Consider the following 22,872-nt stretch of genomic DNA (forward strand, 5'->3'; position numbering starts at 1 on the left):
ACATATTCCTCTTATAACTGAAAGTTGTACCCTTTGACCAACAACTCCTCATTTCTTCCACCCACAACTCCTCAGCCCCTGGCAACGACCATTCTGCAGTCTGCTTTTATGAGTTTGAATTTTTGAAATTCTGCATATAGTAAAACCATGTGATATTTGTTTTTCTGGGCCTGGCTTTTTCATTTAGGATTATGTCCTCTAGTATTATCCTCTGTATCACAAATAACAGACTCTTCTTATTATTTAAGGCTGAATATTATTCCATTGTGTGTATTTATATTTCTATACCACATTTTCATCCATTTATATGTCAATAAATGCTTAGATTTTTTCCCCTGTATCTTGGCTATTGTAATAATGCTGCAATGAACACAGGAGTGCAGACATCTCTTTGGGGTAGTGATTTTGATCTCCTTAGTATCTATACCCAGAAGAGGGATTGATGGATGATGTAGCTCTGTTTTTAACTTTTTGAGGGGCGTCCATACTGTTTTCTGTAAAAGCTGCACCCATTTACCTTCCCACCAACAGTGTGCAAGTTTCGCTTTGCCCCACACCCTCACCATCTTGTTTGATAATACCCATCCTACAGGGGAGGCAACGCTTCGATGGGACATGATTGGCATTTCCCTGATGACTAGTGATGGTCAATATCTTTCATATATCTGGCGGGCATTTATGTGGAAAAAATTGTCTTTTTAAATCTTTGGTACACTTTTTTTCTTTCCACATTTTTTATTGGTGTTTTGTAGTTGTACACAATAATAGGATTTGTTGTTATATATTCATGTGTGCACAAAATATAACAATATAATCGGGCCAGTATCACTCCCCGGCACTGCTCCTGCCCTCCCCTGCTCCATTTCCTCTACTGATTTTCCTTTAATTTTCATGAGGTTCTCCACCCCCTTTTCCTTTTCCTCTCTAGCTTCCCCCATGCAAGAGAAAACACATGACCTTTGACCTTCTGAGTTTGGATTATTTCGCTTAACATTATGGTCTCTAGTTCCATCTACTTTCCTACAAATGACATAATTTCATTTTTCTTTATGGCTAAATACAATTCCTTTGTGTATATACCACATTTTCTTTGTTCCTTCATCCACTGATGGACATCTAGGCTGGTTCCTTGTCCACTTTTTTTGTTTTGAGAGAGAGAGAGAGAGAGAGAGAGAGAGAGAGAGAGAGAGAGAGAGTTTTAACATTTATTTTTTAGTTTTCGGTGGGCACAACATCTTTATTTTATTTTTATGTGGTGCTGAGGATTGAACCCAGCGCCCCGCGCGTGCCAGGCAAGTACATTACCGCTTGAGCCACATCCCCAGCCCTCCTTGTCCACTTTTTAATTGGGTTGTTTTTGTTTGTTTTTGCTATTGAGTTATATGTATTCCTTATCTATTTTTATACTAACCCCTTGGCAGATATGGAGTTTGCGAACATTTTCTCCTATTCTGTGGATTGCTTTTTACTTTGTTGATTATTTCCTTTGCAGAAACTTCTTATTTGTGAATGGTTCTACTTGTTTATTTTTCCTTTCTGTGCCTGTGCTTTGATGTCCTATCAAAAGTCACTACCAAGGTAAATGTCATGGCTTTTTTCTCCTGTGCTTTTTTTCTAGGAGTTTTAATGGTTTCAGGTCCTGGGTTTAAGTCTTTAATCCATTTTTACTATTTTTTTTTTTTGGATGTTATAGAACAAAGGTCCATTTTATTCTTTTGAGTGTGGACATCCAGTTTTCCCAATACCATTTATTGAAGAGAATATCTTTTTGCCATTGTGTTTTTTCTTTTGTCAAAAACTAGTTGACGATAGAAGTTTGGGTTTATTTCTGGGCTCTCTATCCTGTTTGATTTGTCTCTACGTCTGCTTTTATGCTGGTTTTGATTGCCACAGCTCTGTACTATAATTTGAAAACAAGAAGTATGAGGCCCGTAGCTCTGTTCTGGCTTGAGATGATCAATTCAGAGTTCTTGTGGTTCCTTATGAATTTTAGGATTTTTTTTCTATTTCTGTAAATCGGAATTTTGATAGGGATTGCACTGAGTAGGTTGCTGAACATTTTAACAATATGATTCTTCCAGTTCTCGAATGTGTGATTTCTTCCCATTCATTTATGTCATCTTCAACTTCTTTCATCAGTGCTTTATAGTTTTCAGGATATGAGTTTTTTTCCTTCCCTGGCCTAAATTTATTCCTAATTATTTTATTCTTTTTGTTGTCATTGTAAATAATATTATTTCCTTGATTTCTTTTCCAGTTTTTGACTTTTTTTTTTTGATCCAGGGATTGAACCCAGGGCCTTGTGCCTGGTGGGTAGTGCTGTTCCACAGAACTCTACGCCCAATCCCCTTGATTTCTTTTTGGATAATTCATTGTTAGTTTTGATTGAAACTCTATTAATTTTTGTATTTTGCTTCTGTATCCTGTAACTTTAATGAATTTGTTTATTACTTTTGACTTAAAAGCCTATCTTGCACATAAAGAACTCAAAAAAACTTAACACCAAAAAAAACCAAACAACCCTTAATCAATAAATGGTCTAAGGAACGGAACAGACACTTCTCAGAAGAAGAAATACAATCAATCAACAAATATATGAGAAAATGTTCAACATCTCTAGTAATTAGAGAGCTGCCAATCAAAACTAAAATTTCATCTCACTCCATTCAGAATGACAGTTTTCAAGAATACAGACAACAGTAAGTGTTGGCGAGGGTGTGGGGGGAAAGGCACACTCATACATTGCTGGTGGGGGGCTGCAAATTGGTGCAATCAACCTGGAAAGCAATATAGAGATTCCTTAGAAAACTTGGAATGGAACCACCATTTGACCCAGCTATCCCATTCTTCCTCTATACACTAAAGACTTAAAAACAGCATACTCTAGTAACACAGCCACTACAATGTTTATAGCAGCACAATTCACTATTGCTAAACTGTGGAAGCAACCTAGATGCCCTTCAATAGATGAATGGATAAAGAAACTGTGGTACATATATACAATGGAATATTACTCAGCATTAAAAGAGAAGAAAATTACAACATTTTCAGGTAAATGAATGGAGTTGGAGAATATCATGCTAAGCAAAATAAGCCAATCTCAAAAAACCAGGGGCCAAATGTTTTCTCTGATAAGTGGATGCTAATGCATATGGAGGGGGTGTGTGGGATAAGTGGAGGAACTTTGGATGGGGCAAAGGGAAGGGAGGAGAGGGCAAAGGGATAGGAAAGATGGTAGAATGGGTCGGACATCATAATCCTAGGTACATGTATGATTGCATGAATGGTATGACTCTAATTCATGCACAGAGAAGTGAAAAATTCTGCTCCATTTGTGTACAATGAATCAAAGAACATTCTACTGTCATGTATAACTGATTAGAACTAAAAAAAAAAGGATAAAAAGTCTATCTTGTCTGATACAATTATCATACCATTTCTTCTTTCTTTTAGTTTATATTTGCATAGAAAATCATTTCATTTCCTTTCACAATTTTAATGTATATTTTCCTTAAAGTTCAAGTGATTCTCTTATACATAGCACATATTTTGGTATTTTTTTTTTTCATGTATGAAGCCACTCTGCGTTTTCTTGATTGGGGAATTTAATCCATTTACTTTTCAAGTGATTATTGATAATAGGGACTTCTTATTGCCATTTTATTAATTGTTGTCTTTCTGTTTTGCGACTCCTCATTCCTCCCTCCTCCTTGCTGATTTCCTTTGTGATCTGTCAGTTTTCTGTAGGGGTAGCTTTGATTGCTTTCTCTTTCTCTCTTGTGCATCTATTACAGGTTTCTGCTTTCTTGTTACCATGAAGCGTGCATTAAGATCTCATCATTATAAAAGTATTTTAAACTGATAACAATTCAACTCCAAGCATGTGCAAAACCTCTACGTGTTTGTTCCTTTACACACATTTTATGTTTTGGGTGTCATAATTTACTTTTTAAAAAAATACTTCTTGTCCATTAGGAAGTCCATATAACTCTCATCATTTTTAATACTTTTTCTCTTTTAACTATTATGCTAGAGTTACAAGGGATCTACACACCATGATTACAGTACTAGAGCCTTCTAATTTGACTGTATACTTTCTTGGACCAGTGAATTGCATCCTTTCATGTGCCTTCATATTACTAATTATCCATTCATCTTGTCTGGAAAGGCTCCCTTTAGCATTTCTTGTAGAACAGGTCTGGTTGTGATGAACTCCCTCAGCTTTTGTTTGTCTGAGAAATACTTTTTTTTTTTTTTTTTTGCTTTTTATTTTTTTTATTGGTTGTTCACAACATTACAAAGCTCTTGACATATCATATTTCATACATTAGAATCAAGTGGGTTATGAACTCCCATTTTTACCTCAAATACAGATTGCAGAATCGCATCGGTTACACATCCACATTTTTACATAATGCCATATTAGTGACTGTTGTATTCTGCTGCCTTTCTTATCCTCTACTATCCCCCCTCCCCTTCCCTCCCATCTTCTCTCTCTACCCCATCTACTGTAATTCATTTCCATCCTTGTTTATTATCCCATTCCCCTCACAACCTCTTATATGTAATTTTGTATGACAATGAGGGTCTCCCTCCATTTCCATGCAATTTCCCTTTTGTCTCCCTTTTCCTCCCACCTCATGTCTCTGTTTAATGTTAAACTTTTCTTCCTGCTCTTCCTCCCTGCTCTGTTCTTAGTTGCTCTCATTATATCAAAGAAGACATTTGGTATTTGTTTTTTAGGGATTGGCTAGCTTCACTAAGCATAATCTGCTCTAGTGCCATCCATTTCCCTGCAAATTCCATGATTTTGTCATTTTTTAGTGCTGCGTAATACTCCATGGTGTATAAATGCCACATTTTTTAATCCATTCATCTATTGAAGGGCATCTGGGTTGGTTCCACAGTCTAGCAATTGTGAATTGTGCTGCTATGAACATCGATGTGGCAGTATCCCTGTAGTGTGCTCTTTTAAGGTCTTCAGGGAATAGTCCGAGAAGGGCAATAGCTGGGTCAAATGGTGGTTCCATTCCCACCTTTCCCAGGAATCTCCATACTGCTTTCCAAATTGGCCGCACCCGTTTGCAGTCCCACCAGCAATGTACAAGAGTACCCTTTTCCCTACATCCTCGCCAGCACTCGTTGTTGTTTGACTTCATAATGGCTGCCAATCTTACTGGAGTGAGATGGTATCTTAGGGTGGTTTTGATTTGCATTTCCCTGACTGCTAGAGATGGTGAGCATTTTTTCATGTACTTGTTGATTGATTGTATATCCTCCTCTGTGAAGTGTTTGTTCATGTCCTTGGCCCATTTGTTGATTGGGTTATTTGTTTTCTTATTGTCTAATTTTTTGAGTTCTTTGTATACTCCGGATATTAGGGCTCTATCTGAAGTGTGAGGAGTAAAAATTTGTTCCCATGATGTAGGCTCCCTATTTACCTCTCTTATTGTTTCTCTTGCTGAGAAAAAACTTTTTAGTTTAATTAAGTCCCATTTGTTGATTCTTGTTATTAACACTTGTGCTATGGGTGTCCTATTAAGGAATTTGGAGCCCGACCCCACAGTATGTAGATCGTAGCCAACTTTTTCTTCTATCAGACGCAGAGTCTCTGATTTGATATCTAGCTTCTTGATCCACTTTGAGTTAACTTTTGTGCATGGCAAGAGGAGGGGATTCAGTTTCATTTTGTTGCATATGGATTTCCAGTTTTCCCAACACCATTTGTTGAAGATGCTATCCTTCCTCCATTGCATGCTTTTAGCTCCTTTATCAAATATAAGATAGTTGTGGCTTTGTGGATTAGTCTGTGTCCTCTATTCTGTACCATTGGTCCACCCGCCTGTTTTGGTACCAGTACCATGCTGTTTTTGTTACTATTGCTCTGTAATATAGTTTGAAATCTGGTATCGCTATACCGCCTTATTCACACTTCCTGCTTAGAATTGGTTTTGCTATTCTGGGTCTTTTATTTTTCCATATGAATTTCATGATTGCTTTATCTATTTCTACCAGAAACGCCATTGGGATTTTGATTGGCATTGCATTAAACCTATAGAGAACTTTTGGTAATATTGCCATTTTGATAATGTTAGTTCTGCCTATCCATGAACAGGGTATATTTTTCCATCTTCTAAGATCTTCTTCTATCTCTCTCTTTAGGGTTCTGTAGTTTTCATTGTATAAGTCTTTCACCTCTTTTGTTAGGTTGATTCCCAAGTATTTTATTTTTTTTGAGGATATTGTGAATGGAGTGTTTTTCCTCATTTCCGTTTCAGAAGTTTTGTTGCTGATATACAGAAATGCCTTTGATTTATGTGTGTTGATTTTATATCCTGCCACTTTGCTGAATTCATTTATTAGTTCTAGTAGTTTTTTTGTAGACCCTTTTGGCCTGCTAGGTATAGGATCATATCATCTGCAAATAGTGATAATTTAAGTTCTTCTTTTCCTATTTTTATGCCTTTAATTTCTTTCGGTTGTCTAATTGCTCTGGCCAGAACTATATTGAATAGAAGTGGTGATAGGGGGCATTCCTGTCTTGTTCCAGATTTTAGAGGGAATGCCTTCAATTTTTCTCCAGTCAGAATGATGCTAGCCTGAGGCTTAGCATAGATAGCTTTTACAATGTCGAGGTAAGTTCCTGTTATCCCTAGTTATTCTAATGTTTTGAACATAAAGGGATGCTGTACTTTGTCGAATGCTTTTTCTGCATCTATCGAGATGATCATATGGTTCTTATCTTTAAGTCTATTGATGTGGTGAATAACATTTATTGATTTCCATATATTGAACCATCCTTGCATCCCAGGGATGAATCCTACTTGATCATGGTGCACAATTTTTTTGATGTGCCTTTGTATCCGATTTGCCAGAATTTTATTGAGGATTTTTGCATCTAGGTTCATCAGAGATATTGGTCTGTAGTTTTTTTTCTTCGAGGTGTCTTTGTCTGGTTTCGGAATCAGGGTGATGTTGGCCTCATAGAATGAATTTGGCAGAGCTCCCTCTTTTTCTATTTCCTGAAATAACTTGAAAAGTATTGGTATTAATTCTTCTTTAAAGGTTTTGTAAAACTCCGCTGTATACCCATCCGGTCCTGGGCTTTCCTTGGTTGGTAGTCTTTTGATTGCTTCTTCTATTTCATCCATTGATATTGGTCTGTTTAAATTGTGTGTATCCTCCTGACTCAGTCTGGGCAAATCATATGACCTAAGAAATTTATCAATGTCTTCACTATCTTCTATTTTATTGGAGTATAGGTTTTCAAAATAATTTCTAATTGTCTTCTGTATTTCTGTAGCATCTGTTGTGATATTGCCTTTTTCATCCCGTATGTTAGTAATTTGAGTTCTCTCTCTTCTTCTCTTCGTTAGCATGGCTAAGGGTCTGTCGATCTTATTTATTTTTTCGAGGAACCAACTTTTAGTTTTGTTAATTTTTTCAATAGTTTCTTTTGTTTCAATTTCGTTGATTTCTGCTCTGATTTTAATTATTTCTTGCCTTCTGCTACATTTGCTGTTGTTTTGCTCTTCCTTTTCTAGGGCTTTGAGATGAAGTGTGAGCTCATTTATTTGTTGGTTTTTCCTTTTTTTGAGGAATGATCTCCAGGCGATGAATTTCCCTCTTAAAACTGCTTTCATTGTGTCCCATAGATTCCGATATGTTGTGTCTGTATTTTCATTTATCTCTAAGAATTTTTTTATTTCCTCCTTTATGTGTTCTGTAACCCATTGATCGTTCAGTAACATATTGTTCATTTTCCATGTGATGTAGGATTTTTCCTTCCTTCTTTTATCATTGATTTCCAGTTTCATTCCATTATGATCAGATAAAATGCATGGTATTATCTCCACCCCTTTATATTTACTGAGGGTTGCCCTATGGCATAATATATGGTCTATTTTTGAGAAGGATCCATGTGCTGCTGAGAAAAAAGTATATCCACTTGATGATGGTTGATATATTCTATATATGTCAGTTAAGTCTAGGTTATTGATTGTGATATTGAGTTCTGTAGTTTCTTTATTCAACTTTTGTTTGGAGGATCTGTCCAATGGTGAGAGAGGTGTGTTGAAGTCACCCATAATTATTGTGTTTTGGTCTATTTGATTCTTGAACTTGAGGAGAATTTGTTTTATGAATGTCGCAGCACCATTATTTGGTGCATAAATATTGATAATTGTTATGTCTTGTTGGTGAATAGTTCCTTTTAACAGTATATAATGTCCTTCCTTATCCCTTTTGATTAACTTAGTCTTGAAGTCGATTTTATTCGTTATGAGGATGGCCACCCCTGCTTGCTTACGAGGACTGTGTGCGTAGTATATTTTTTCCCAACCTTTCACCTTGAGCCTGTGTATGTCTTTTCCAATCAGATGTGTCTCCTGGAGGCAGCATATTGTTGGATTTGTTTTTTTAATCCATGTTACCAGCCTATGTCGCTTTATTGGAGAGTTTAAGCCATTAACGTTTAGAGTTACTATTGATATATGGTTTGTACTTCCTGCCATGTTTGATTATTTATCCTTTTTTTTTGTAATTTAGTTTGTTTCTCCATGATTGGCTTTCCCCCCCACCCTCTGTCTTTACTGAGGCACTTCCCACTGATGGTTTTGGTTACTGTTTTTCATTTCTTCCTCGTGTAGTGTTTTGCTCAAGACGCTTTGCATTGCTGGTTTTCTGGCTACAAATTCTTTTAGCTTTTGTTTATCATGAAATATTTTTATTTCGTTGTCGTACCTGAAGCTTAATTTTGCTGGATACAGAATTCTTGGTTGGCATCCATTGTCTTTCAGTGTTTGAAATACATTGTTCCAGGATCTTCTCACTTTCAGCGTCTGTGATGAAAAATCCGTTGTTAACCTTATTGGTTTACCCCTAAATGTAATCTGCCTCCTTTCTCTTGTAGCTTTTAATATTTTCTCTTTGTTCTGTATATTGGATATCTTCATAACAATGTGTCTTGGCGTTGGTCTACTGTGATTTTGTGTGCTCATTGTCCTGTATGCATCTACAATTTGTATATCTGTTTCCTTTTTTATTTCTGGAAAGTTTTCTGTAATTATTTCATTCAGCAGGTTACTCATTCCCTTGGTATGAATCTCTGTACCTTCCTCTATCCCGATGACTCGTAAGTTTGTTTTTTTTATGTTATCCCAAATCTCTTGGATGTTTTCCTCATGATTTTTTTACCAGCCTATCTGAGTTGGCTAGACTCTTTTCAAGATGATATATTTTGTCTTCATTATCTGACGTTCTGGCTTCTACTTGCTCCACTCTGTTAGTGATACTCTCGATTGAGTTTTTAATTTGGTTTATCCTTTCCTTCATTTATAGAATTATTGTTTGATTTTTTTTAATAATCTCTATCTCCTGATAAAGATGCTTAACTTCTTCTTTTATCTGTTTATGTAATTCATTTTCAATGCGATCTTTCACTGTTTGGATTTGCTGTCTCATATCCTCTTTAAGGTTCCTTTCCATCTGTCTAAGGTATTCCTTGAGTTCTTTATATGGCCATTTTTCTGATGACTCTAGGTCCTCCTGAATATTTAGGCTGTCCTTCATTGTTTGTACTCCTTTTCTTCCTTGCTTTTTTATGCTGCTCATGTTACTTATTGTTCTGTTTGACTGCTGAGTTACTGTTTACTCTTATAAGTTTATTTGATGCTTGGGAGGAAAGATATTAGAAGGGAAGGGAAGAAGTCACTAAAGAGAATGAGTGTAGGCATGTAGAATTCAAGGAAGGGGGAATAAGAAAATTGAAAAGAAATTAAAAGAGAAAAGAAAAAAATTGAAAAGAAAGAAGGAAAGAAAAAGATAAAAAACAAAAATTAAAAAAAATTATAATGATAATAAAAAATGAAAATTAAAGTTTAAAAAATAATAGTAATAATAATAAAGTAAAAAGAATTTTAAAAATTTGAAAACATTAATTAAAAAGTTAAAGAACAACAACAACAAAAATGAAAATAAAAGAAAAGAAAAATAATAATAATAAAAAATAATAGTAACAATAATAAATGCAGTCATAGAGCTCGATTAACTTCTCTTCCAGTAGGTGGAGCTGTGCCCACTGGGCCAAGCTTCTTTTCTCGATAGGTGGGATCCAATCATTGTGCAGCAGCTCTGCCTCCCAGACTATGCGGGTCTCCAATCCTGAGTGCCTGGGGCCTTCTCTTGTGTTTCCTCAAGCCAGGCCCCGCTCACCTGTGACGCTCACCACAATACTGGCTACACGCCAGGTCTGCTGCTCCTGGGAGCCCAGTTTCCATGGATGCCTGGGCACACCCTTTCTGTTTGCCTCCCTCAAACCCTAGGTTTGTAGAGCTTGGGGCTGAGAACCCCCAGCGAATTTGTTTGTCCTGTGGTAGCAACTCCCCTGGTAGCTGGTGCAAGGGACCTCAGTTATCAGCACAGGTGGGAGCGGTAGCCGGGAGTTCTGCGCCGCTAGTCCCACGTCACTCCTGATTCCCTCGGTCTGGCTATCGTGCTCGGTTGGCTTGTACCTCTGTAAGTTCAGGCGGGCCGACTAGTTATTTCAGCGGTATCGTTAGTGCTGAGTCATGAGAAGCAGGCAAATCGGAGCTTGAGTGCAGCCGATCCAGGCTCGGTGTGTTCTGAGAAGCCCAGACTGTTCGCCCCGGATCCACGTCAGCTCAACATTGCCTAGTGGTCCTTATCAGCTGTTCCATTTTGCTCGGCGGCTCACTCGCACGGTGAAGAGTCTGCTCTAACGTGCTCTGCAGGAAGCAGTGGGGGCAGCAGCGGCCCAGCTGCAGCCATCGGGACACCCGGGGAGGGGGTGCGGGCTGGGGGAAGGGAGGCAGCTCCGCGGGGCCCACGCGGGCCGGGTGACTGGGCATGCGAGAGAGCTGGCAGGGCAGGGGAAAGAAATTGAGATCCCGATTCAGGGAGTGAGCGTGGGAGGAGAGAGAGCAGGAGAGAAGCAAGGCGGAAAGCCAGAGAGGAGAGGGAAAAGGGGCCGAGAGAGCCAGGCAGCTCAGGGGCTGCAGCCTTACTGCTCGCGCTGGAGTCGTGATGGACTCAATCCACCTTGGCTGGAGTCGTGACAGACTCACTCCACCTAGGCCCCTTTCTTGACACAGTGCTTAGTCTTTGTCGACAGATCGCCTTTAATGATCTTTATTTTTCTTTTAAGACGCGGCAACCTACGCTGCGGGCGCGGTGGCGCGGGGCACGGAGTGGCTCACTCCCTTCCTGCCGCCATCTTCCTAGAATCTGTCTGAGAAATTCTTAATCTCGTCTTCATTTCTGAAGGATGTCTTTGTGTAAGGGACCATCGAAACGTCGGAGGAAGAGACCACAAGAGACTGGCTTCATGCAATTTGCAGAAGGGGATTTATTGATTCAGCATGCTGAGGCTCCGGGCACACTCAGGAAGATAGAGCAGCCCAGAGCCCCGGGCAGGGGTTGAGCAGTGCTTAAGTACACTTTTTGGGGAGGGCGGAAGCTTTGCATACATCAGGACAAATTATCATGAGGCACGGGAAAATCAAACAACAACTCTTAGACATGATTAGTACATTCATTGGTGGGAACAGGCTGGGCAGGGGTGATTGGTCACTTCTAAGCAGGGTACACATTCAAACTGATTGGTTTTGGGGCCTGGATGCCTACGTGCAGGGCTACACAGAGTCCTAAGTTATTAAACAACCAAATGGCCAGTAGGGCATTGTCTTAACGGCCTCAGGAATTTAACCCAGGCTTTGCAGTTTAGAAGCAGGTTTACAATGCCTGGTCCTTTACATTTTAACTCAGGCTTTGCAGCTTAGAAACTTTACCCTTTCATTTGATAGGTAAATATTCTTGGTTGGCAGTTCTTCCCTTCAGCCCTTTGAAGGTACCCATCCACTCCTCCCTGGATTACAGGTTTTCTACTGAAAAATCCACTGACCATCTTAAAGGGAAAGGGAGCTCCACGTCTGTGACTGGTCTCTTTTTCTTCCCGCTTTTGAAATTTTCTCTGTATTTAACTCTTAGTCAGTTTGGTCATACTGTGTTTAGATGAAGTCCTCTTTAGGTTGACTCTTGTTTGGAAGACTTTTGAACTTTGTTTACTTGGATTATCATATTTCTTCCCCAATTAGGGAAGCTTTCAGTTATTTCTTTAAATAAGCTTTCTGATCCCCATTTTCTTTCCCTTCTAGAATTTCCATAATTAGTTCTCTTGACGTTGTCCTGCCAATCCTGCAGATTTCCCTTTATTCCTTTTCTTCCTTCTTCCCCACCCCTCTTTCTTTCTTTCCTTTCTAACTGGAAAATTTCAAATGACCAGTCTTTGAATTCATAAATTCCTTTTCTTTGTTTTGACATCAGGGATTGAATCCAGGGGCACTTAACCACTGAATCATATCCTCAGCCCATTGTAATTTTTTATTTAAAGACAGGGTCTCATTTAGTTGCTTAGGTCCTTACTAAGTTACTGAGGCTGGCTTTGAACTTGTGATCCTCCTGCTTCAGCCTCCTGAGCTACTGGGATTACAGGCATGTGCCACCACACCCAGGTAAATTCTTTTTCTGGATCAAGTTCACTATTGACATTGTCTTTTGTTTTTTTTTTTTTTTTAAATTTTATTCATTGCATTCCTCAATTGCAGAATTTCTGTTTGGTTGATCTGAGTTCTAGCTCTTTGAGGCACTTTCTGTTTTTGTTTCATGTATTGTTTTCCTTATTTTGTTGAATCGTGTTAATTGTTTTTTCTTTTCTTTTTGTGGTCCTGAAGATTGAACCCAGAGCCTCAGGCGATATAGTCAAGTGCTCTACCAGTGAATTAAACCATTGGCCCTCATTATGGTTTCAATGTGACGTGTTCCTCAAAATCTCACATGTGAGAGAGTGTGAGAAGGATAGGAGGAGAAATGACTGGATTGTGAGAGTCTTAACCCAATCAGTCATTAATCCCCTGGTAGGGATTTATTGAGTGGTAAGTGACATGGTAGGATGTGGCTGGAGGAGGTGGGAATTGGGGCCATGACTTTGGAGTATATATTTGTTTTTGGCAAGTGGAGTCTCTCTCTGTGTTCTGATCATCATGTGAGCTGGTTCCCTCTGCCACACTCTTACACCATGATGTCCCACTTTACTTCAAGCCCCGAGGAATGGAGCCTGCAATCTATAGATTGAGACCTCTGAAATCGTGAGCCCTTAAATTAACTTTTTCTCCTCTGCAATTGTTCTGGTCAGATCTTTTAGTTACAGTGGCAGAAAAAGCTGACTAAAACAGCTCTCTATTTTGTAACTTGCTGAGCTTTCTTAAACCGATTATTGTGAATTGTCAGGCACTACATAGTTCTCCATTTCTTTAGATCAGTTACTAGAAAATTGTTGTTTCCTTTAGGGGTATCATATTTTCTTGATTTTTCATGTTTCTTGAAGTCTTGCATTACTGTTTTTTCATTTGAAGAAGTAGTTATCTGCTCCAGTTTTTACTGACTAAACTTAGAGAGAAATACCTTCACCAATCAGCCTACATAAGAAGTCTTAGGTTTCCCAGAGTTTTTTCTATGAATGTGCCTGGTGTATACTTCTTGCTCTCTCTTTTTTGGGAGTGGGATTCTGAGATTGTTTGCCTTCCCTTGATCCTGCAAATCCAGGTTGGATGCTAAAAGCTTCTCTTTGCTGAGTTCTGAGACCCAGTTGACGTAAGTCCCTGCCTGTTCTCCCTGCTCCCAGCCTCTCCCATGTACTCAGTTATGCCAATCACTCAGTATTCCTGGTGATGCAAGAAAGAAGTGAACCTCTGGAGCAGCATCCTGTGTGCATGGGGGACTCAGACACCCACTCATTATACATTCATTTCCTTGATGGAAGAAATTGCATGATGAAAGGGTCTCTCTTGGCAATGAGCTGTGCTGCTTTGCGGGAAGGATGATAAAAACAAAGTAAAATTCTTCTTCTTGCTCTCTTCAATGCATCTATTCTCAAATTTGTTGCTCCAATTATGTGATGGAACTTCTCCACTGGACTCCCAGCCTCCCACATAGGTGCTCTCATTTGTGGGTTGTTGTCAAAATCAATCCTTCCACATGGAGAAGATGGTAGAAAAATTCTATTCTGTCATCTCACAGACATCACTTCGAGTCCTAGTAAATTTTACTGGATGACAAATACTTTGAATTTTGTCTTGTCCAATACTGGATTTTCTGTTTCATTCCTTTAAATGTTTTGGGTCTTTGCTTTTGGACACAGTTAAGTTACTTGGGATAAATTTGACTCTTTCAAACTTGCCTTCATGATTTGTTACTTGGGTCAACTGCCTTTAGTCTAGGACTAGATCTGGGGATTGCTCCAGCTGGTCCATTATGGTGGTCTTTTCCTCATGTAATGGCTAATTTTGTCAATTTGATTGAATTAAGAGGCTTATGGGTGCATCAATGAGGTTGTGTCTAGGAATGATTGGCATGTGGGATAGCCAACTGAAATAGAGACCCTCCCTCAGCATGGCAGCACCATCCAATAGGATGATGGCTTGTATGGAATAAAAGTTGGATGAAGAAGGAAGCAGCAGCAGATGCAAGCTTGATTCTTCTTGAACCTTCTTGATTGCTGTTATGATCTTCTCAGGATATACGACTCTTGCTTCTCCACTCTTCCAGATCAAACTCTGGGAGTGAGTCTCCAGAGGCCTTCAGTCTTGGACTAGGGTAGCACCGCTGATCCTTCTTGTTCTGGGGCTTCAGCCTCTTGGGCTGTGCAGCTACTGGTTCTTCCAGCTCTGCAGCCTGCAGATGGCCACTGTGGACTATCCAGCTTCTGGTTACATAAGCCAGCCTGATAGATCCCCTTTTTATAATTATACTTCCTGTTGATTCTGTTCCTCTAGAGAACCCCGATTAATACACCTCACCTCATGTGGTTTTTCATTCTGAATGGACTTAATGCTTATGTCTTCCCTCAGATTCACATGTTGCAACACTTTCAATGTAATGACATTCAAAGGCAGGGCGTTTGGGAGGTGCTTAGGGTTAGATTAAATCATGAGAGTGAGGCACTCATGATGGGATTCACGCCCTTACAAAAACAGGGGGGCACATAGTCCTCCCCCAGCCCTGCAAGCAACAAGGAAGACCAGGTGAGGATGTAACCAGGAAGAAGGGCCTTCACCAAAATCCTGATGGTGCAGATACCCTAATGTGAGACTTCCTGCCTCCAGAATTTAGAGAAATAAGTGTTGTTTAAGCCACCAAGTCCACGGTACTTTGTTAGAGCCTTCTGGAAAGACCACGCATACATTTACTAACTGGTTCTGAGCTGGACTCTCAGGGGGAGCCCTCTGGACCCTCAGAGCCCCCCATGTGGCTCTGAGCTGCCTCGCTATCCCCCGACTCTGCACCCTGTGCTGTCAAGTTAGAGTCACGCTGGGGGCTTCCGGCATGAGCTGCAACTCAGATATGTTGTCCTCGCAGTAAGCCGAGCTGTGGAAATGTTAGCTTGGCCATCACATTGATGGTTTTCCTTCTTGACGCTGCCTATTGTCAAGTGCCTGAAAACAATTATTTTGTTTTTGTATCTAGTACTATACTTGTTTTAGGAGGAGGTTAAATCTGGGCTTTATGACTTCACCAGAGCCAGAAGCAGAAGACTCAGTATAATGAAATCCATACTATAGACTGGAGTACTATGGCTATACTGTAGATTCTTAGGGTACACTCCAAAAGCTTGGCAGGGGGGAGTCTTCCCTCACTTTTTTTATTATTTTAAAATTTCTTGGCCATTTAAGTGCATTTCTCTTATATGAATTGTCTAACCAGCTTATCAAATTCCCCTAAAAAGTCCCCATAAAATTTGGATTAGGATTGAATTAAATTACATACTAACATAAGATTTGACAGAGATCCTCTCATTTTCACATGCCTTGTCCTTAAATCGGAAAAGTTAATATCAAAAATAAAACTTCTCTCCTGTGGAGGAAGGGGAGGCACAACACAGCACACTTGAAGACCCACTGAGGACAGGCCAGGTCAATTCAAAGCTTACAAGAAGCTGGATGGTGTGGGAACTCCACTCCACAGGTGACAACATCCAAAAGGTCAGAGAGAGGAAGTGATCTCTGAGATTAAACAAGATAAAGAGTACACAGCTTTCTGACACATAACTAAGAAAAAGGAGATACACACATATACATATGCTATGTACGTACATATATGTGTAAAAATCTGTATCACTTTATATTTGAAAATGGAGTTAATAGACTACAAAGTCATTTTTTAAAAATATTTTCATTAGTTGTTGATGAGATTTTTAATTTAATTTATTTATTTTTATGTGGTGCTGAGAATCGAACCCAGTGCCTCACACATGCTAGGCAAGCACTCGACCACTGAGCCACAACCCCAGCCCTACCAAATCTTTTTGTTGTTGTTGTTGCTTTTTGTGTTGCTGGGGACTGAATCCAGGGCCTTGCACATGCTAATCAAGTGCTCTAGCACCAAACCATATGCCCAGCTCCTAAAAACAATTTTAAATAACTTCCTGTGGGAGATATAGCAGAGAAAGAAACCGAGTCTTTCTGAATATATCTTGTTTATAGATTTCACCACCTATTTATCTATCCGTCTATATGTATGCCTCTATGTTCATAGAGAGAAACATAATTATATGACCATCTTAACTTCTTAAAAATAAACCCTAAAAATTTGTAAAATAAAATCAAATCATTCTGACTGGAATCAGGTTGGTGGCACAGCCACATAGATACCGCCTATTTAAAGTGACTTGAAAGCACTGTCATTGGATAGCCCATCCCTAGTGGGTTATGGCCTACGGCAAAAAGAACTGCAAAAAATATCTTAAGTCACTCACAGAAATCTCATGAATTAGAAGAGGCATGAAGACAGTTATTCCAGGACTATTGTGTATACAGAGTGGCCTACAGTAGATGAGGCATTCCGTTGGGATTGTTAATGACTACAGTTGTTCAGTGCACAGAATTGCAATCAATGAGTTAAGTAGAAATCCTGTAGTTGATTTGTAACTGTTAGTAGAAACTCATGACCTATGTAATCTTATAAATAAGTACCGTTTTCTACTCTGTTCACAGAAAAAGCTCAGACACAGTGACTAAGCCAGTAAAACCAAGTGCACAGATGTGGTTCCACATTCCGTCTTCCCCAGAAGATGGCATTTGGTCCCACAATCTACTTTCCCTCAGATTGCAACTCAGAGATCTAGGGAAGGAAATGCACCTGCCCTAAACTTCGGGTTCAGCCTCAAAGACTCCAGGGTGTGTCCACAGATTCAAGAGTTAATTTAATGGGTTCCCACAGGTCTATGAAATATAAGCAGAGCGATTATAATAGATTGAAAACACACCTAACATGCTTCTACCCACTAGATCATAACAAAACAAACCATAGAGGCCACCTTTGGAGGATTCTGGGAGACCAGTTCATTGGAAATCAACCCTTTACCTTGTTTCCCTGCATGAACTGCAGTTCTAGACATCAGGTGGTTGAAGAGGACACCATGCCTTTGTAGAAGAAACTTCTAAAGATGCTCCAATTAACCATGAGAAGGAATGATGGGATCAAAACAGTACCACCAATTTCTATGTTGAATACTTTGCCAGAAAAATTGAGCCTTACTCTTGATCAAACCTCTAGATGGAATCACCAATATATACGTTGGAGCTACAGGGGATAGAAGAATACATTAAATGACACCAGACGGGTGCAGTTATCAAAATTCAGTCTAGGGAAATGCTACTGGGAAAACAACCTATCTTCTCTAGCAAAATGCCAGAAAACATGTGAAAGAATCTAGAATCTATGGCTTCAAAAAGATTTAGAGACCTCGTAAACCAATTTCAATTTATTAGATCATGAGTCTAGCAAATAAATTAATTGTGAGATAATTAGGGAATTAGAATAGTGATTAGACATTACTTATATCAAGAAATTGTTAATTTTAAAGTTGTGATAAATAGGTTTTTGGAAGAAATAACTACAGACATTTTAACAGATTTTAAAAATATAAATTATCCCCCTAAATTAATAACTGCAGCATAATTCTACCTATTATCCCAATAGGTCTCTTTTTGAAGAGTAGAGTCAGATAAAATTATTTAAAAATCCACATGGAAATATAAATGCTTGAATAGCAAAGAAAAGTATGTAGGAGATAAATAATGAGAGCCTCGCCTTCAAGTGAAAGGTGCTGTAATCAAAATCACTATAATATAATCCACATGGTATTGGTATAAGAGCAGACAAACCATTGGAACAGAAGAGTGAATCCAAAAATAGATCTCAGTATATATCATAATTTAATATGTGACAAAGGTAGTATTTCAATTCTGTGGGAAAGAATGGTTTACTTAATAAATAGTGCCGGCATAACCAGCTATTCATCTAGAACAAAATGAGCTTGTATCTCAATTTCACAACAAATCAAAAAATGAGTTCCAAATAGATTAAAAACTTAAGTGTAAACAATAAGTCTTAGAAAAACACTTTGCAAAACTAGGAGATAGAGAACATCTTTAACTAAAGCCAGAAACCCAGGATGCATAAAAGATAGACATATTTGATTGTATAATAATTTAAAACTTTTAAATGGCAAAACGTACCAAAACAAAGTCAGGTAAAAAAAATATGTGCAATTCTGATAACACATAAAGGGTAAATATTTCTTATATACAACCAATTCTTACAAATTGATAAGCAAAACATAAAACATTCCAATTTTTTAAAGGGGCAAAAGGTATAAAACATATTTCGCAGAATGGCAAATCCAAGTGGCTAATAAAGATATTAAAGTCAACCAGACTCTCCAGCAGCTAAGGAATTGCAAATTGAAATAATGAGATATTACTCTACACCAAGCAGACTGGAAAAAATTAAAAAGAATGGTATTATCTATTGCAATCTCATGCATTGCTTGTGAAAAGGTGACTGTTGTTGTGTTTTGAGAAGAAATAGTCCAGCAGCATCTATTAAAGAATCCACATAGCCTTTGACCCAATGCAGCCTGGGATTGCAGCCAGTGGGAATGCAAGAAGAATTACAGAGGGCTGTATGTAAACTTTAAAACCAAGTTAATAAACATTCATGAGGATGGTTGAATAAACTGTGTGTCTGCATCATAAAACTCTATGCAGCTTCTATCAAGAAGGAATTAGAGCTACTCCACGTGAACAAAAACCATCTCCATAGGGTGTTGAATGAGAAAGGCAAGATGCAGAGAATTGTGTGTATTATGGTTTCCAGTAATGAAATGGAATTTGTGTGTGTGTGTGTGTGTGTGTGTGTGTAAATGTCTACATTTGTATACACACTTCTGTTTATAATGAACGTGGGGCGAAACAATGAAATGCTCTACATGGAGTTGGTAATGGGGCTATGTCAAGTTGGGGAAAGGGAGGCTTTGGGGAGATACTGAAAGGAGAAAGGGGAAGAAAAACTTGATCTCAATTAGCATAATGATATTCTATTGGTGTGTATATATATGTATAATGTATGTACATTATATGTATGTGTATATTATACAAATATATAATGTGTCTGTACACATATAATTTTATATGAGGAATATTAGGAGAACACATTGGCACTGAATCCATATCTACATATTTGAAAGGATATGCATGATATGTTCCTAAATTCTAAAAAGCTAGTTGGACATGGTGGCCCACCCTGTCATTTAAGCAACTGGAGAGGCTGAGACAGGAGGATAACAAGTTCAAGGCCGGCCTTCACAAATTAGTAAGACCCTGTCTCAAGTGCAAAAAAAAAAAAAAAAAAAAAAAGGGCTTGGGATATAACTTAATGGAAAAGTGCCCCTGGGTCCAATTATGACTACCCCAAAAATAAATAAATAAATTTTAAAAAGCTAGTAAAATGTATGATATGGTTTTATTTTGTCAAAGCGAAGTGCATGCAAACACACCCCTGTGTCTGTGGTCTGTCTAAATGCCTGGCATTGTGAATGAGCCATGGAAATGATGTGAAGGGCTCAATGCCAGGTTGTTGACATTTGTTACCTCGGAGGCGACAGAGCTGGGGATGAAAGGACAATGGACTTTCTCTTTGCACATCATTGTACTGTTTTGATTGTTCAACAAGTCTTCATAGCTTTGTAATTTGAGAGAGGGGGAAAAAACCCAAAAAATACATACAGAGAGACATCCATCTAAGGACATGATGTCTTTCCTGACGCACGGAGGTCTCTGTCTTTCCAGCCTGCTAAGGATTCCGTGGTTTCTGAATCAGGAATGGGCATCCGAGGCTAAGCACATCTCTTGGGGGCATTCATTGCGACAATCATTGGCTTTTTTCTCCTTTCATCAATGAACATCATTTTTCTCTTCCTTATCTACAGTCCCCCCATGTGGCTATTTTATCCAGTTTCATGGCTTTAGACATGATGCGTGTCCCAACAACCTCCACATAGAGACCTCCGGCCCAGTCCTCTCCTCTCAACTGCAGCCCCTGGACACTGCCCGTTGACAGCTCCACATGAGCATCTAGTTGACATTTCAAGCCCAACATGATCCCAAATGGGATTTTTGATACCTTCCCTCTCTTCCAAATGCCACCAAACCTACATGACCTTGGGATAAACCTCATTAGGGATCTGTAGGGGTCCTGTCTCAGGTGGTCAGGCCAGAAAACACAGGTCACCTGTGACTTTTCTCTTTCTCTCTTATCCTCTAGCCAATGCATCAGGAAATTCTGTTCCTTTTGTCTCCAAAATATATTCAGAATTGGCCACTTTTATCACTTGTCCCGCTTCTCTCCTGCTCGGAATGGCCATCCGGTTGCTGGCTACCCTGGGTCTGTTGCCCTCCCACTGTGGTCCATTCTGCAGGCACCCATAGTCCAGCCCTTGAGCATGGATACCTTGATAGGATCACACCTTTGCTCAAATCCTGCACATCCCTCTCTGCACAAGCCCCTAGAATTGTCCCCATGTCATTTAGAATAAACCTCAAGGTTCACACAGGGGCTGCCTAATCTGACTCTCTGTGACCTCTCAACCTCTTCTCCTTCCACTCTCCCAATTTACTCTCCACAGCCATTCTGGACACCCTGAAGTCCCTCAGCATGCCTGATGTGCTCTCCCGCTCTGGTGCCATCAAGCTCACAGTCCCTTTGGTTCAGAGTGCCCTCCCCCAGGACCCTGCTTGCTTTAGCTTTCTTCTCTCCTCATTCAATACCCACCCTCTTCCCCTGCGTCTCCTTGCCCTGATCCGCTGGCTCATTTTCCCACTGCACCCATCCTTTCCCGACGCACTGACATGTTTATTTACCAAGTTCATCCTTTATTGTGTATCTCATCTCCCCAGAATCTAAGTTACAAGAGGGCAAAAATCCTGCTTGGTTCACTGATGTGATAAGTGCCTAAAGCAGTGGCTAGACCATAAAAGACGCTTAACAAATACTCGTTGAATAAAAGAACAATTCGGGGCACTGTATTAGCTGGGAGCCTGGTCCTGCTCCATGTTTTAACCCAGGGTATTCTCTAGGACTGTTTTCCTCCTAAATATAATTCCTGCTGCCTTCTCTCTTTTAGAAATCATTCCAATATCTGGCTCAGTGAGGGAGCTTTCTATCATTTCCCCCACATGGTTACGAATTCTTTCTTTTTAAAAGTAATTCTTTGGTGATTCCATTGACTTTGACCAGGAAAGAAAGACAGATGCATCTCACTTGCCCATAGCTGTTCAATCTTTATTGTTATTATTTTTATTTTAGTTGTAGATGGACATGATACCTTTATTTTGTTTATTTGTTTTTATGTGGTGCTGAGTATTGAACCCAGGGCCTCACACAAGCAAGGCAAGCGCTCTACCACAGAGCCACAACCCCAGGCCTTGTCATTCAATCTTGTCCTCACAGAATTGAGAATTTGTTAGTGAGTCAAGTCTCTCCAAATCTGAGTGCATCTGATGAATTTGAGTTCTGAGACTTTGGGTCTTGGTGACCCTCCTAGTAAAAGGCAGTCTTGTGAAGCCTGACTTGGCCACCTTTCTCTAATAGCTCCACTCCAGCCTTTAAGTGTACCAGTGCCCACATTAACCAAGCGATGATGAAGTATGTTTTCAATTCAGAGAGGAAATGAATTGCATAAATTCTGGATAATAAAGATGAGGTTCTAATGCCTGACACTACAATTCCTTCCTACTGATCGACTCAATCTTAAAATCAAAGATATCCACCCACATCCTGCAGGAATTCATTGAAAATCTTATGCAGCGGAAAAAATTTCTATTCTCCTTTCACCATGGCTCTGGTAGTCAATTAAGAGCTTTTGAAAGTGTGACATATGCATCTTTATGTCTGTCTTCAAAGTCACTAAAGACCAGATTTTGACCATTGACTTCTGTGCTGAATATGCACGCCCCTCAAGAAGAAATTTGGTTAATTTGGGACTTTGGGAATGTGTTAAACTATTTTTATCTAATTTTCTCCCAGCATAGCATTTCTGAATGACAGAAAAATGCTTTTTTATTCTCTCCTTTAAAAGCATCATATTCTCAATGTTTTTGGTTTTTTAACGTGGCCGTGTTGGACTTGAGGGGGGAACCTGTCACCGTTAGCCCATGTGTTCAAGGCCAGACGTGAATTAATACAGATCACAAAATCATACAGCAGTGACTGCAACTGTAATTTTTAAGAAAGTGACTTGCATTTTGACGAGTACTGTGAAGCAATGCCGAGAAGCGCTCTGGAGCCCTCAGATGACTCAGCTCCCCACCTGTACACAGAGGCAGGACTGACTGGTTTTTCCAGATCTTTCTGTTTAGCCAATAGACAGACCCATATCCTACTCCGGCAGCTAACAGTCCTGTCCTCTTCCTTAGCCTTCTGCAAGCTTCTCCAAAGAACTCCAGCTGCAAACCATTG

The sequence above is a fragment of the Spermophilus citellus genome, assembly GCF_964194105.1.
Source record: "Spermophilus citellus genome assembly, chromosome: 8".
Classification (NCBI taxonomy): Eukaryota; Metazoa; Chordata; class Mammalia; order Rodentia; family Sciuridae; genus Spermophilus; species Spermophilus citellus.